General features: G+C 40.1%; 1 protein-coding gene across 5 annotated transcripts in view; it reads left to right on the top strand.

The window, feature by feature from the left end:
- The window catches only part of nlgn1 (neuroligin 1), a 476,122-nt gene that overhangs the window by 447,714 nt on the left and 12,465 nt on the right, over positions 1–15,943 (top strand). The gene's annotated exons all lie outside the window — the stretch shown is intronic.

A 15,943-nucleotide genomic window follows, 5' to 3' on the forward strand; every position in this document is an offset into this window, starting at 1 on the left:
CAAGGCAGAAAAAAGCATAGAAAGACCCGTCAGCTTGAATCTGGTTCAGAATAGGTTTACTTTTTTGACCTCCACCAACCAGTAAGGGCTTATACATATAACTCAATAGCAGCTCATAGAATATTGCACATTTTATAACATAATGAGGGATAAAATCACAATGCGGCACATCATTTAACCACAAAAGGTGCTCAGATTTAAAATCTGAGCATCTTTTTACCTTTATCCACCACATAGCAGTTTTATTTTTCCTTCAGAAGCTTACGGTGTTATGGTACCAGCATAGCTGTGAGGAACAGATGCTTCCTGTGTCACTCATGATAGAGATGGAAGGTGCCTGTGTGATGGCAGTGGGAAAAACATATGAACGTATTGCCACATGAAATATTTTGAGGGACACAATACACAGTGAAGGGTGCTATTTGCTCCCGCCAGCGTGCGAGAATAGAAGGGATGAAAAAATAAAGCACTACCACAGTGACGGCTGTGTGCTGCGCCAGGTTTTGGAAAGTGAAAAGTGGCAAGCACTATAATAGAACGACTCATCTAGCTTGTGCTGCTCTGTTCTGTCTGCTAACCTTGAAAAGAGGAGAGAATAATACTTCTCACATTACGCTAAGCGGGGTCCCAATTAGATTTTCTGCTACGTTGCTCCATTTTTCTCTCACTATCCTTCTCTTCCTTCAGCTGAAATGGATGGTAATTCAACATGTCAGATGTATTGGCATTCTGCAGGAAAATGATTAAAGAACATGACTCATAGAGCTAAATCCCATCCGTATTTCTTTTAGTTTCATTGTACGTTGCAGGCATCGACTCTCAGATGCCTATTGAATGACTTTAGTCATCTCCTTATGGAGAGCATAATACAGAAATTGCACATTTCATTTCAAATGTCGTTCACGTTCCTACCATTTATGATGATGACCAAAAAAGATACAATGGCAGACCCTCAGCAAAATGTAAGCGTAATAATAAACAGATTAGCCATGTATTATGTTACTGAACAAAGGTACGGGGAGGATTTCTTTCAGTAGACGATTATTTAACGAGTTGTTTCACAAAAGAATATGCAATCGCTGGTTTTTGGGAGACGTTAGATGTGGGTGGCATGGTGGTGTTGTGGTTAGCATTCGCTGTGTGGAGTTTGCATGTTCTCCCCGTGTCTGCGTGGGTTTCCTCCGGGTGCTCCGGCTTCCCCGACAGTCCAAAGACATGCGGTTAGGTTAACATGGGGCAGCCATGGCCTGAGGTTGGGCTGAAGTGCCCTTGAGCAAGGGTACCTAACCCACAACTGCTCCCCAGGTGCTGTAGCGTAGCTGCCCACTGCTCTGGGTATGTGTGTGCTCATTGCTCACTTGTGTGTCCATGTGTGTGTGTTCACTGCTTCAGATGGGTTAAATGCAGAGGAGAAATTTCACTGTGTGCTCAAGTCTGTGCTTGAGTGTACATGTGACAAATAAAGACTTCTTGGCTTGGCTTCTTCTATGTAACATTTATGGAAGGAGTCGCGAATCAGTCATGGTGCTTTGTAAAGGAGACTTTGTAAAGTCTTCAGGACAGAGAAGTTTATGCTTTTTGCTGTCTTGGTAAAATGTTGCTTTTGTTTGTCTCATTAATTACAAAAGAGAGAAAAAGGAATTGGTCATTTGTCTATTGTTGCACAGTTGTACAATGGTGCTTGAAAGTTTGTGAACCCTTTAGAATTTTCCATATTTTTGCTTAAATATGACCTAAAACATCATCAGGTTTTCACACAAGTCCTAAAAGTAGATAAAGAGAACCCAGTTAAACAAATGAGACAAAATATTATACTTGGTCATTTAATTGTTGAGGAAAATGATCCAGTATTACATATCTGTGAGTGGCAAAAGTATGTGAACCTTTGCTTTCAGTATCTGGTGTGAGCCCCTTGTGCAGCAATAACTGCAACTAAATGTTTCCGGTAACTGTTGATCAGTCCTGCACACCGGCTTGGAGGAATTTTAGCCCATTCCTCTGTACAGAACAGCTTCAACTCTGGGATGTTGGTGGGCTTCCTCACATGAACTGCTCGCTTCAGGTCCTTCCACAACATTTCGATTGGATTAAGGTCAGGACTTTGACTTGGCCATTCCAAAACATTAACTTTATTCTTCTTTAACCATTCTCTGGTAGAACGACTTGTGTGCTTAGGGTCGTTGTCTTGCTGCATGACCCACCTTCTCTTGAGATTCAGTTCATGGAATCTAGGCTATTGGAAAATATATGTAGTTTTTGGCAAATTGCTGTGGTATCACTAGAATAAATAATTTCAGACTGTGCTGTTATATGACAATAACACACTTTTGGTTTTGTGTTGGACCATATCACACTACCCTGATTTTCACTTAATAGCACAGCACCCTCCTTCCATCCATTATCTCTCCCACTTATTGAAACCTGGAACCAATCCCAGCTGACCTCAGGTACACCCTGAGCAGCTCGCCAGTCTCTCGTTGGGCTAACACAGAGACGAACAACCATTCACACCTAGGGGTAGTTTAGAGTAGCCAGTTGACCTAATCCACATGTCTTTGGACTGTGAGAGGAAACCCACGCAGACACGGGGAGAACATGCAAACTCCACACAGAAAGGTCCTAATCGGCCGCAAGGTTCGAACCCAGAACCTTCTTGCTGTGAGTTGACAGTGCTAATTGCTACATCACCATGCCGCCCATTGCATGTCATTCCTCATTTCCTACTTCTTACTGTGTTCAATTAAAGTTTTACTTTGACAAGATAAGGGCAGTGTAATCTTTTTAAGAAGCTCATTGAAGTGCATCAGTATTTTTTTTTTGTAAACACAGACTAATTTAATAACATCATTCCTGTTTTTGAGAAGCTATGCAGTCAAATGACAGTTCTTTGGATTTTGCATAATAGCGGAGCTCCATATTTAAGAGAATATGATGATGCATCGACCTGATTTGTGATGGCTTTTGTGACCATATAATAATAATAATAATAATATAACTTTAATTCTTATTGAGTGCAAAATTCATGCAAATATGATCTAGTGTGCTGAAATGACCATACGACATATGTACGAATGAGGTATGTGTACCACCACAGGGAACCTGATTGTATGTGTAAGGCAACGTACCGTATCTCATGAACACTTGGCCACCGGACAACAAAATTTGTATCTTTCATTGGCATAAAACAGATGGGTTTTTATCTAGCACTTATTTTTAATTAATTAAACAATGCACCACTTAAGTCGACTGAGAAATTCTGCTATCTGGGCAGTATCTTGTCAAATTCAACAACCATAGATGATGAGATTACACAGCACATAACTAACGCTAGCAGTGCATTCGGAATGCTCCGGTATAGACTGTGGGATGAGCATAGTGTCAGGCTGAGTACGAAAATGAATGTGTATAAGGCTGTGGTTCTTACTACCCTTCTGTATAGCTGTGAAACTTGGACAACCTGCCGTCATCATATTAAGCTACTGGAGCAGTTTCAACAACGCTGTCTAAGATCTATATGTGGCATCAAATGGCAAGACAAGGTCTCTAATGTGGAGGTCCCAAAGCGCTGATATGTCCCAAGTGTAGAAAGTCAAATCATCAAAGCACATCTTCGTTGGGTGGGACATCTCGCCAGAATGGAAGATTCCAGGATCCCCAAAGCCGTTTTCTGGAAAGACAGCGGTTGGAAGATCCAGATGGCGATACAAAGACACTCTCAAGCAGAACTTCAAGGCATGTGATATGTGATAGCTAGGAAAGCAGTGCTGAGGTGCGTGCAACGTGGTGTGACATGTGCCTGAAGGGTATTCGGACGTTTGAGGAGAACAGAACCAAACTTTTAATCGCCAAGAGGAAGGCTAACTCCGCTGCAGAGAACTCCCCATGTATTTGTGAAGCTTATAATCACAGTTGCCAATCACGTATCGGCCTCCTGGCACATAAAAGAACTCATCATCGTTAACTGTGTCGCTGGATACTCATGCGTCATCAACGACGTGAGAATCCATCGAATCCATCATTTTATTTAGTTTTTTTTTTTTTATTTAATTATGTGGGATTATTTACTAATGCATTTTTCAGATTTTTTTCCCCCACAGCAGGTAACGTATCTCTGCATTGTATACTCTTTTTTTTTTTTTTTAACCTGAGTGATTTCTTATGCTGCACACTCGTGAACAAAATTATTGTATCATTCAATAGCAATTCTGAGCATCTTTGCTTAGTTTCATATAATCTAAAACTACCACGGATTGATATTGATTAGACCTTATGTCTGATGATATTCAGTCGGAAGTATGACCGTAACTATATAGTAATGGTGTAATGTGAAAGCGCTGGTTCACTGCTGTCCACCAGGCACTCAGCAGAGTCGCACCATAATAAATGCCATGGTGTTGTTTCTGGTACATGGCATGTGGTGTCAAAGAAAGGAATAAATATGTATTCGTAACTGCGATGCGTATCTCATTATTGGTCTCACTGTCACAAGACAATGCAGCAATTTATTGATGTGAAATACACTACACAATTCAGTGGTTCCTATGCTATAATATTATTATTCTATTCAAGTTGCCCTTGCAGATATTTTGCTCATACACTCATCAGCCTGCATGTATATATCTCATCTCAGCTCATTATCTGTAGCCGCTTTATCCTGTTCTACAGGGTCGCAGGCAAGCTGGAGCCTATCCCAGCTGACTACGGGCGAAAGACGGGGTACACCCTGGACAAGTCGCCAGGTCATCACAGGGCTGACACATAGACACAGACAACCATTCACACTCACATTCACACCTACGGTCAATTTAGAGTCACCAGTTAACCTAACCTGCATGTCTTTGGACTGTGGGGGAAACCGGAGCACCCGGAGGAAACCCACGCAGACACGGGGAGAACATGCAAACTCCGCACAGAAAGGCCCTCGCCGGCCACGGGGCTCGAACCCGGACCTTCTTGCTGTGAGGCGACAGCGCTAACCACTACACCACCGTGCTGCCCATATATATATATATATATATATTTTTTTTTTTTTTATATAGTTGTGACCACAACATAAATGAGCTGTCTTTAAGCTTGTCTGCCCACATTGCCTCATAAGTCAAGGTCATAAAAGGCAGCGCTTTGACAGCAACTAATGATGCTTGATACACCCTTCAAAGGCAGCACAAGCAACAACATTGACAACGTACACTTACAGCAGTTAATTCTTGAGTCTGAAAAAGTAAAATTATTACAAATTACATATGTGTACACAAACTTTTTTTCCATTGCCATTTTGTTGCAGTAGCGATCACGCACAGAATTTTTGGTTAGGAAAGAAAATGGTGCCTTCATATATTGACCAGATGAAAGAATCCAAGACCATGCAAACATCTGGCTCCAGTCTGAGTAGGCAGTATTCTATTAAACTGCAACACTGTTGAATGCTTGATCCTGATTGGTCGAAAGGTGTTGATTTATTTTCTATACTACAAGCTCTGACAGTAATTCCAGCAATTTATCCTTGTACGATGGATGCTTGATATAAATTATAATTGTTGATTTAAGGAGAGTGGGCAGCACGGTGGTGTAGTGGTTAGCACTGTTGCCTCACAGCAAGAAGGTCCAGGTTCGAGCCCCATGGCCGGCGAGGGCCTTTCTGTGCGGAGTTTGCATGTTCTCCCTGTGTCCGCGTGGGTTTCCTCCGGGTGCTCCGGTTTCCCCCACAGTCCAAAGACATGCATGTTAGGTTAACTGGTAACTCTAAATTGACCGTAGGTGTGAATGTGAGTGTGAATGGTTGTCTATGTGTCAGCCCTGTGATGACCTGGCGACTTGTCCAGGGTGTACCCCGCCTTTTGCCCGTAGTCAGCTGGGATAGGCTCCAGCTTGCCTGCGACCCTGTAGAACAGGATAAAGCAGCTACAGATGATGAGATGAGATTTGAGGAGATGTTTGGAAGGAGTCTCCAGTGTCAGCGCTTTGGAACAGTCTAGAGGTAAAGCTGTAATGTTAAGTTACAGGATGGTGGCCTTTGCTTGTGTTTTTTTTTTTTATAGAATAGAATGCCTTTATTGTCACTGCACAAATGTACAGCGAAATTTAGTTCATCACAGGAGAGCAAAGCCGCTGCATACATATGCACCGCCACTCTTGGGCACTTCAGCCCAAGGCTGTCCTATGTTAACCTAACTGCATGTCTTTGAACTGTGGGGGAAACCGGAGCACCCGGAGGAAACCCACGCAGACACGTGGAGAACATGCAAACTCCCCACAGAAAGGCCCCCGTCGGCCGCTGGGCTCAAACCCAGAACCTTCTTGCAGTGAGGCAACAGTGCTAACCACTACACCACCGTGCCGCCCAGTGCACATTTACTGACATGACCAGGTGCAGTTTTTGTATTCTTAACCTCAAGAGAAAGAAAGGAGAGAGTCTGGTGAGGGGAATGACTCCAACCGTTGTCCAAGGGTAGACAACTGTTGCTACCCTTGTCCTGGGGTCAAGCGAGCTTTGTGTACATACTGTTCACATGCTGAAGACAAGCGATATTGAAGAAGTCAGACGTCTATAGTTCGAAGAAAGCTGCAGCTAAAAAAGTTTTACTACCAGATTACTTGGATAATCTAAGTCAGAAAGAGGCAAAGGATAGATCTGTCAGTCTGTCACCGTCCTCATAGTTGAGGGTCAATGATCCAGGAAGCTATCAACTAGCTTCCCTGAATTCTCTTGGGTGATTATAGCACACCAGAGGGACTCAAACCCTTCTCTGGTGGTGGGTACACATACACAAATATGGGCAATTTAGAGTAGCCAATCAACCTAATCCACATGTCTTTGGACTGTGGAGGAAACCCATGCAGACACGGGAGAACATTCAGACTCCATATAGAAAGGCTCCTGTCAACCACTGGGCTCAAACCTGGAACCTTCTTGCTGTGAGGCGACAGTGCTAACCATACCTGTCAACCCTCCCGTTTTTCCCGGGAAATCCCTTATTTTGACTTATTTCCCGCTGTCTTCCCGTTTTTTTTATTTTCCCGAAAATATCCCGTATTTTCACATTATATAAAAGTCCCGTATTTTCACAATATAAAAAAGTCGGTAGGTCCAGAATTCATGACGCGCCTCTGACAGGAGTTTACAGCAAGAAGTCGGGCCATGAATTCACGTCCCCGCCCTCTCAGGCATCAGTAATTACAGAACTACGTCCGGAGGCGAGGCTGAGCAAGTGATTAGGTCCAGTGTTGCCAGATTTGGCGGTTTCCCGCCCAAGTTGGGTGGTTTCAAGTGCATTTTGGCGGGTTTTGAACATATTTTGGGCTGGAAAACGTCAGCAGTATCTGGCAACACTGATTAGGTCTGAGGTGAAGATAGCGATGGTAATAGCTAAGAAAAACATTATCCTCTCTTTCTTTGATGATTTCAACAAGTGCGTGGCTGGAATGTTCCCAGACTCTTCCCTCGCAAAGAAATTTTCCATGGGGAAAACGAAAGCCTCCCAAATAATCAAAGGTAAGCTACAAGTTTACATTAAGTATGTCCTGGCTAAGACCTCATAAATAGCCTAGTGTAAACTAATTGGTGTATTAACTGTTTTATCCACTCATGTCTATTTTATTTTCTATCTGAAACTTACCCATTTTAAATCACTCTTGGTTTAATATCTTATATTACTCTTTATCTCTTTATTACTCTATCTATCTATCTATCTATCTATCTATCTATCTATCTATCTATCTATCTATCTATCTATCTATCTATCTAGTGTTCCGAGGCCATGACTATGGTAAAACCATAATAAATTGCAATGGAATTGAATTTATTGACTGGTTATATAATGACCTTTCTTATTTTAACATAAGATACGTATTTTAGCCCTTAATTTGGGAAATAACTGGTACCACTGAAAGCAAATAAAATAAATGTATAGTTTATTCACAAATGCACTCTATAAACCATAAGCATATTGAGTTTGGGTCTTGGCTATCACCAACATGCACCAGAGTACAGGAAATCACAAATACTAGATAGAAAATTGCCCCCCATTCAACTACACACCCACTTTTGGTGAAGGGTATGACTTTCTGAAATTTTCCCTTATTTTGAGTTAAAAATCTGGGAAATATCCCTTTTTTTCAAACCTCAAAGTTGACAGGTATGGTGCTAACCACTGCACCACCATGCCACCTGAAAGGATATATATATATATATATATATATATATATATATATATATATATATATATATATATATATATATATCCTATATACTAGGATAGTGGTTATGAGCTGTACAAAATTCCTCAAAACAACTGGAGTGGCGATGTGGATTTGTGGCCTTGTGTTTCCTACATGGATGTTGGAATGCACCTTCTCACTACGTTTTCTCTGTTTTAATAATAATTAAAAAAAAACCCTTATCATTTGCTGGAAGAGCAGGGAGGATTGAGAATCGAGCGGCTGTGGTTTGTTTACACCCGATACTAAAACTTGTAGCATCCTAGCAACCACCTCAAAGACTAGTACAAAAAACCCGGAAATTCCTGCTTACCTTGGCATAAATGATACAGGATTTATCTTGTAGTGTCCTGATCCTCTTTAACCCAGCCACATATAAAAAGTTGTACATGTCCATGCTCAACTTTAGAGTTCACACTCCCCCAGTTGTTGATTACTTTCCTATATTCCTACATTATGTTACATTCATTAAAGCCCATGCTGAATGCTCTGATTCTGGAAATAATGTACAACCCCGATTCCAAAAAAGTTGGGACAAAATACAAATTGTAAATAAAAACGGAATGCAATAATTTACAAATCTCAAAAACTGATATTATATTCACAATAGAACATAGACAACATATCAAATGTCGAAAGTGAGACATTTTGAAATTTCATGCCAAATATTGGCTCATTTGAAATTTCATGACAGCAACACATCTCAAAAAAGTTGGGACAGGGGCAATAAGAGGCTGGAAAAGTTAAAGGTACAAAAAAGGAATAGCTGGAGGACCAAATTGCAACTCATTAGGTCAATTGGCAATAGGTCATTAACATGACTGGGTATAAAAAGAGCATCTTGGAGTGGCAGCGGCTCTCAGAAGTAAAGATGGGAAGAGGATCACCAATCCCCCTAATTCTGCGCCGACAAATAGTGGAGCAATATCAGAAAGGAGTTCGACAGTGTAAAATTGCAAAGAGTTTGAACATATCATCATCTACAGTATATAATATCATCAAAAGATTCAGAGAATCTGGAAGAATCTCTGTGCATGAGGGTCAAGGCCGGAAAACCATACTGGGTGCCCGTGATCTTCGGGCCCTTAGACGGCACTGCATCACATACAGGCATGCTTCTGTATTGGAAATCACAAAATGGGCTCAGGAATATTTCCAGAGAACATTATCTGTGAACACAATTCACCGTGCCATCCACCGTTGCCAGCTAAAACTCTATAGTTCAAAGAAGAAGCCATATCTAAACATGATCCAGAAGCACAGACATCTTCTCAGGGCCAAGGCTCATTTAAAATGGACTATGGCAAAGTGGAAAACTGTTCTGTGGTCAGATGAATCAAAATTTGAAGTTCTTTATGGAAATCAGGGACACCGTGTCATTCGGACTAAAGAGGAGAAGGATGACCCAAGTTGTTATCAGCGCTCAGTTCAGAAGCCTGCATCTCTGATGGTATGGGGTTGCATTAGTGCGTGTGGCACGGGCAGCTTACACATCTGGAAAGACACCATCAATACTGAAAGGTATATCCAGGTTCTAGAGCAACATATGCTCCCATCCAGATGACGTCTCTTTCAGGGAAGACCTTGCATTTTCCAACATGACAATGCCAAACCACATACTGCATCAATTACAGCATCATGGCTGCGTAGAAGAAGGGTCCGGGTACTGAACTGGCCAGCCTGCAGTCCAGATCTTTCCCCCATAGAAAACATTTGGCGCATCATAAAACGGAAGATACAACAAAAAAGACCTAAGACAGTTGAGCAACTAGAATCCTACATTAGACAAGAATGGGTTAACATTCCTATCCCTAAACTTGAGCAACTTGTCTCCTCAGTCCCCAGACGTTTACAGACTGTTGTAAAGAGAAAAGGGGATGTCTCACAGTGGTAAACATGGCCTTGTCCCAACTTTTTTGAGATGTGTTGTTGTCATGAAATTTAAAATCACCAAATTTTTCTCTTTAAATGATACATTTTCTCAGTTTAAACATTTGATATGTCATCTATGTTCTATTCTGAATAAAATATGGAATTTTGAAACTTCCACATCGTTGCATTCCATTTTTATTTACAATTTGTACTTTGTCCCAACTTTTTTGGAATCGGGGTTGTATTTACCGAACGATTTCAGCACCTCAGATATTAGGACAGTGTGTTGTATCAAATCTCACCTGCTCAGTCCTCAGTCGGCGTGTTGGGAGTGAGAATAGTCTCCAGCGGATACTCATTCCTGATGAAATGAGCCAGGAGGAAAAAAAAAAAAAACCCACAAGCCTGACTGTACGCCATCCGACTATTACCATGGCAACAGTATTTTTGAGCGCTTCCTATCATGCGCATTCAGAGATTCACTCAGGACATGGTGACACTTGTGAATTCAGAAGCACTGCTCTGTCACTGTGTTCTAGTGTACTGTTGCTGGCCATTTCAAATGTTCATTCAGATGGCATCAGCAGCTAACAACATGCCGGCTTGCCAGCTAATCATTTCCAGGCCTGCGGCTGGCCCTCTTGATTTGTGCTACAGGCGACTTTAGCTAAATGGAATCAATTAAACGCATGCTTGTAGATGACGGCCGCTTCCAGGAGATCTGCGCTTTGATGTAGCAACAAAAGCAGAATAATTGAATTGAATAGAGGACTCAATTTAAAATGTGTGCTGGATTTAAAAAAACAAAACAAACAAACCCAAAAAAACCCAGTTCTCTCAAAGGTAAAGTGTGTGTGCAAGCATGTGTACAGTTTTTTTCCACTCTTCCATTTCTGCTTTGATTGTTTCCAAGAATCACTGTATTCTTTTAAAAACATTGCTTTATTGCTTTTAAATTAGTGTAGGTTTTGTGCAATAGTAGGGTTGAGAATGTAACATCATTTTACTTTAATGATTTAATACCTGATAATAAACACAATCAGTGGTTTTCTATGTTCGACGAATGGTTCCCTTGTAAATGGTGCTCCTTCTCTTCCACCTATTTGCACTATTGGTCGTGAACATTTATTGACTATATCAATAATATTCGAGCTTACATTTAATTTCCTGTTACTTATGTGTGTGTGTGTGTGTGTGTGTGTGTGTGTGTGTGTATTCTCACCTCAATCCTACTGATATATGTAAGTCACTTTCCTCATGTTCCTTTCAAGGAGTTCAGGCAAACTGAAACACTTCACGGTGAAAATATTCTTCAAGCGCTATATACCACAGCTCATTCAAGTGGATATAACAATGTGTTATAGAACAAAGAAAAGCATCAAAAAGTTTTCTGTGAGAAGACTATTTTTTAGGCATTTATAGAAGGAGCCTCCAGTGTCAGTGCTTTGTAACAGTTTACAGGACGGAAGGCTTTGTGCTTTCCAGTTTCACAGTAAAGTGTCTTATTAATGTTAAGCAATGCTTTCCATTATGGAAAGACTTTTTAGAGCTGCGATCATGTATGTGATAACAGGAAGCTGTCTCACTGTATTCCATAACATTTTAGATGTTACTGTAAATGGTAAAAAAAAAATATATATATATATATATATATATATATATATATATATTAAACCTGACAATCATTGATAATTGTGTGCTGTGGTAGAAGAGAAATAAAACTATTTCAGGGTATACTGTTATTGGAAAATTACTTTAAAAATCAAATTTGGGTGGTTAGAGTAACTCCACTTGTCACTGAGCTGGATCACACCACATGCTGTGTATTATTTTCCCACAGCAGCATGCTCCATTATGTTTTCTTTCTTTCTTTCTTTCTTTCTTTCTTTCTTTCTTTCTTTCTTTCTTTCTTTCTTTCTTTCTTTAAAAAAGTCATATCAATATACTGTATGTATCTATAATTTCAGAATACGGGCCAGTTATCCAGAAAATGGGTATTAATCCAACCAATTAATAACAAGCTTAGAAATTTTATCATTTTCCATTTTATTTTTGTAAATTAAAATAATCTCAAATCAACTTCTTTTAGTTTTTTTTTTTTTAAATTGCTGTTTCTAACTGATTGCTGTACTGAATTAATTTTTTGTCACTCATTTATCGATTGGAAATATTTCTAAATCTCCTCGTCATGTCTTCCACTGGAGTACATGGCAGTCTCAGGCCCTGTCCACACGGCAACGGATTCAGGTGAATCTGATAAAATTGTTTATCGTTTCGGCCTGGCGTCCACACGGCACCGGCGTTTTGGGTGCCCCAAAATGAAACCTTTTGAGAATGGGTTCCAGAGCAAAAAAATCTGGCAACGGCGCCATTGCGAAGTCGTCTGGATGAGTAGAACGGATTTGTTTACGATGACGTCACAACCACATGACTGTCAGTGCTTCACGCCGGGTAGAAGTGTAACGAACTTGATGCAAGTTGTCAACAAATCCTATAACTTGGTTCATGAAATGCGCTTACAAAATATTTTCACTGTGAATATTTATTGTGTAATGGTGCAAAGTGAGAGAGAGAGAGAGAGAGAGAGAGAGAATAGCCCTTAGGGCAGAGTCTTTAGTCCAAACACTGCGGAAGCAGTACCAAACCGCGCACCGCCCGTGCGCTTTCCAAAAACAAAAACAATCCCGCCAGCAAAAATAGGGGAAAAAAAGGAGCGATCTAACCTCTTCAGATGTTGGTTTAAGTCCGACAATGCATTCCTCAAAAAGGCTAATGCTACAGAAGAAGGCTAATGCTACAGAAGAAGGGGTTTATGCACATGCGTCTACTACTTCTATTGTTCTGGTGTCTCCGATGGGACCGTCTTACAGCGCACGTAGTGGTGTGGCATGTGTATTGCATCATTTTCAGCAAGCGTTGCGTTGCCATATGAACCTGAAATTTTACTGATCCGTTGCCCATGTGGACGCGATATTTAAAAAAAAAAATCTCATTGCTGTTGTTGTGTGGATGTAGCCTCAGTGTTCAATTCTTGGCTCATGACCTAGACATTAATGATTTTAAGACAATCGGTTTTATCGTATTAATTGCCCTATACATTAATGACTGTATGCATTGTAACTTCTTTACCTTAATGCTTTCCAAACCGAAATTCTTGTTATTGAGGTGAACAGTAATCCTGGAGTAACTCCGAAGGTAAATTTTTCCCCCTGGTCTGAGGTATGTACTTTACTTCAGCTGTTCTTTCCACTAATATATTTGAGTTTTACTACATTTCAAAAGAAAAAAAAAAAACAACTTTCTACTCACTACTTTTCAAACCTGACAGTTCTCTATAATATATTTTTTCTCTACTGCAATAGCACTAACCCCCTTATCTGCACTATTATCATATACCATATCACATGTTGCACTCTTATTATTACTGTTCCACCTTACCTACGGCTACCTCACTTCACTGTGTCCCTTTACGGTATATGACTTTACACCACTACATCTCTAGTGGATGGAGTGCCACTACCGAGTTTTGTTATCTGTTGCTGTCTTTGTGAGCAATTGTCCTTATTTAGTTCTGTCCTTATTCTATTATATTGTATTATATTCTGTATTATATTTAAATAATATTGGCTCGCTTTGAGTGGTCTATCAGATATATTACATTCAGCTAGCATGATACTGACCGAGTTGAAAACGAGTAGCTGAATGGAATATATCTGATAGACCATGAAAAAGCCATTATTATTATTATTATTATTATTATTATTATACATACACATTCAATGGAACAGTTATAGATTTTACAAAAAGTTAAGAATAGGGGGGTAACTTAGCAATATTGAATGCTGAATCTGATCGAATGTAATTCAGTATTCTGTCAATCCAATGTACAAAGTCAAAGTTCTAGCAATAAAAGTGGTACAAGTCCAAAATCCTGAAGAACCCAACTTGTATACAAGCTATGTCCACGTTCACAGTTCAAGTCCAAAGTTACTTTTGGTCGTAGTTAATTGTTACACTGCAGTTGGTCGAAACAAAAGGGCTTTGCTGAGTGAAGTCTTCTTGTAAAAGTCTCCGTCACTTTTCCTCACCCCCAAGTAGAACTTTGACAATATTTCCACTATTGCTCTCTTTTCCAGTTTTTCGATGTCCGCTGGTATGTTTTTCTCTTGTAAATATGCGTGAAGAATATCCAGTGAAGTTTTTGTAGCCTTTCAGGTGTTCAGCACGTCTATCTCTTTAAATCTCCTGCTTTTAATGAAGCAAACCTCACGGCCATGTTTGTTTACAAACTGTCAGTCACTTGCTAGCGTGGAAGTTTTACATTTCCAATGTGTTTCTTTTCCAGTTTTTCGATGTCTGTTGGTCTGTTTTTCTCTTGTAAATATGCATGAAGAATATATAATGAAGTTTTGGTAGACTTTTGGGTGTTCAGCATGTCTTTAGTTTCAGTTTTCAGTTTATTTATTTTGAGCTTAAACCGAGCACTGGATTAGCCTCGTCTTCTCTCTCTCTCGGCTGACAAAGAAATGATCGTGCACATGCGCAGCAGAAAAGTTTTGTCATTGGATCTTCGCATCAGCTCCAAAGTGTGACGTCATGTTGTCTTGACAACATGCAATATTATAACAATATTGCACACTCATTCTCTATTGGCGAGAGTGGCATAATACATGGAGGATAAGCGATATGATAACAATATTGCATGCCATCAATAAACCCGTGGTGTAGTGGTTAGCGCTGTCGCCTCACAGCAAGAAGGTCCGGGTTCGAGCCCCGTGGCCGGCAAGGGCCTTTCTGTGCGGAGTTTGCATGTTCTCCCCGTGTCCGCGTGGGTTTCCTCCGGGTGCTCCGGTTTCCCCCACAGTCCAAAGACATGCAGGTTAGGTTAACTGGTGACTCTAAATTGACCGTAGGTGTGAATGTGAGTGTGAATGGTTGTCTGTGTCTATGTGTCAGCCCTGTGATGACCTGGTGACTTGTCCAGGGTGTACCCCGCCTTTCACCCGTAGTCAGCTGGGATAGGCTCCAGCTTGCCTGCGACCCTGTAGAACAGGATAAAGCGGCTAGAGATGATGAGATGATATATATATATAAACTTTAATGTACATTTATCTATATTTTACTGTGTACCTTAGCTGGTGCAACACCTGAATTTCCCCTCGTTGGGATCAATAAAGGAAGATCTTATCTTATGTTACCAGGTGATATTTATTTAGCTTCAAATATTTCAAATATTTTTTCTAACATCCAAATCTGAAGTATAATCTAAACTTGAACAGATGTGACCGTGAGAATGAAACCTGATCTCCATTACTGCAGTCTGTCCGTTGCTGTGGACACATTGTACTTATCGAGGCAGTTTGTATCGGAGAGTTGTTATTATTATGCCATGGATCATTTGTGGGATTAGGATTAAAGCTGTTGTTAGTTAGCCTTAGCTAATAATTTCTACCATATTCCTTGGTTCCCTGGTACAAGAGACGCTAATTAAACCAGTGTGTGTTAGGAGACTTATATTTTTCTGAATCTTTCTTGCACTTTTACTTTTTTTACTTGAAGGAAATTTAAGAGTTTCTGCCCTCAATTTATTTTTTTCCTGAAGCTGTAGTTCAACATTTACCAGAGTATTTATTTAGATGAGTCAGTACACTCTATCTTGAGTAAAGTATTATAAATGAGTTCAGGCTTGGTTTCCTTTATTTATTTATTTATTTATTTATTTATTTAATTATTTTTCTCCAGAAGCACAGTATTCTTGTGTTTGGAATTTAGAATTGATTTGAATTTGTGTTTGGATTTTATGTTCAAAAGTGTGTGTTACTTTTTAAAATTATTGTATATAAAAAAAGAATGC

The sequence above is a fragment of the Neoarius graeffei genome, chromosome 15 (assembly GCF_027579695.1).
Source record: "Neoarius graeffei isolate fNeoGra1 chromosome 15, fNeoGra1.pri, whole genome shotgun sequence".
In the NCBI taxonomy this organism is placed as follows: domain Eukaryota; kingdom Metazoa; phylum Chordata; class Actinopteri; order Siluriformes; family Ariidae; genus Neoarius; species Neoarius graeffei.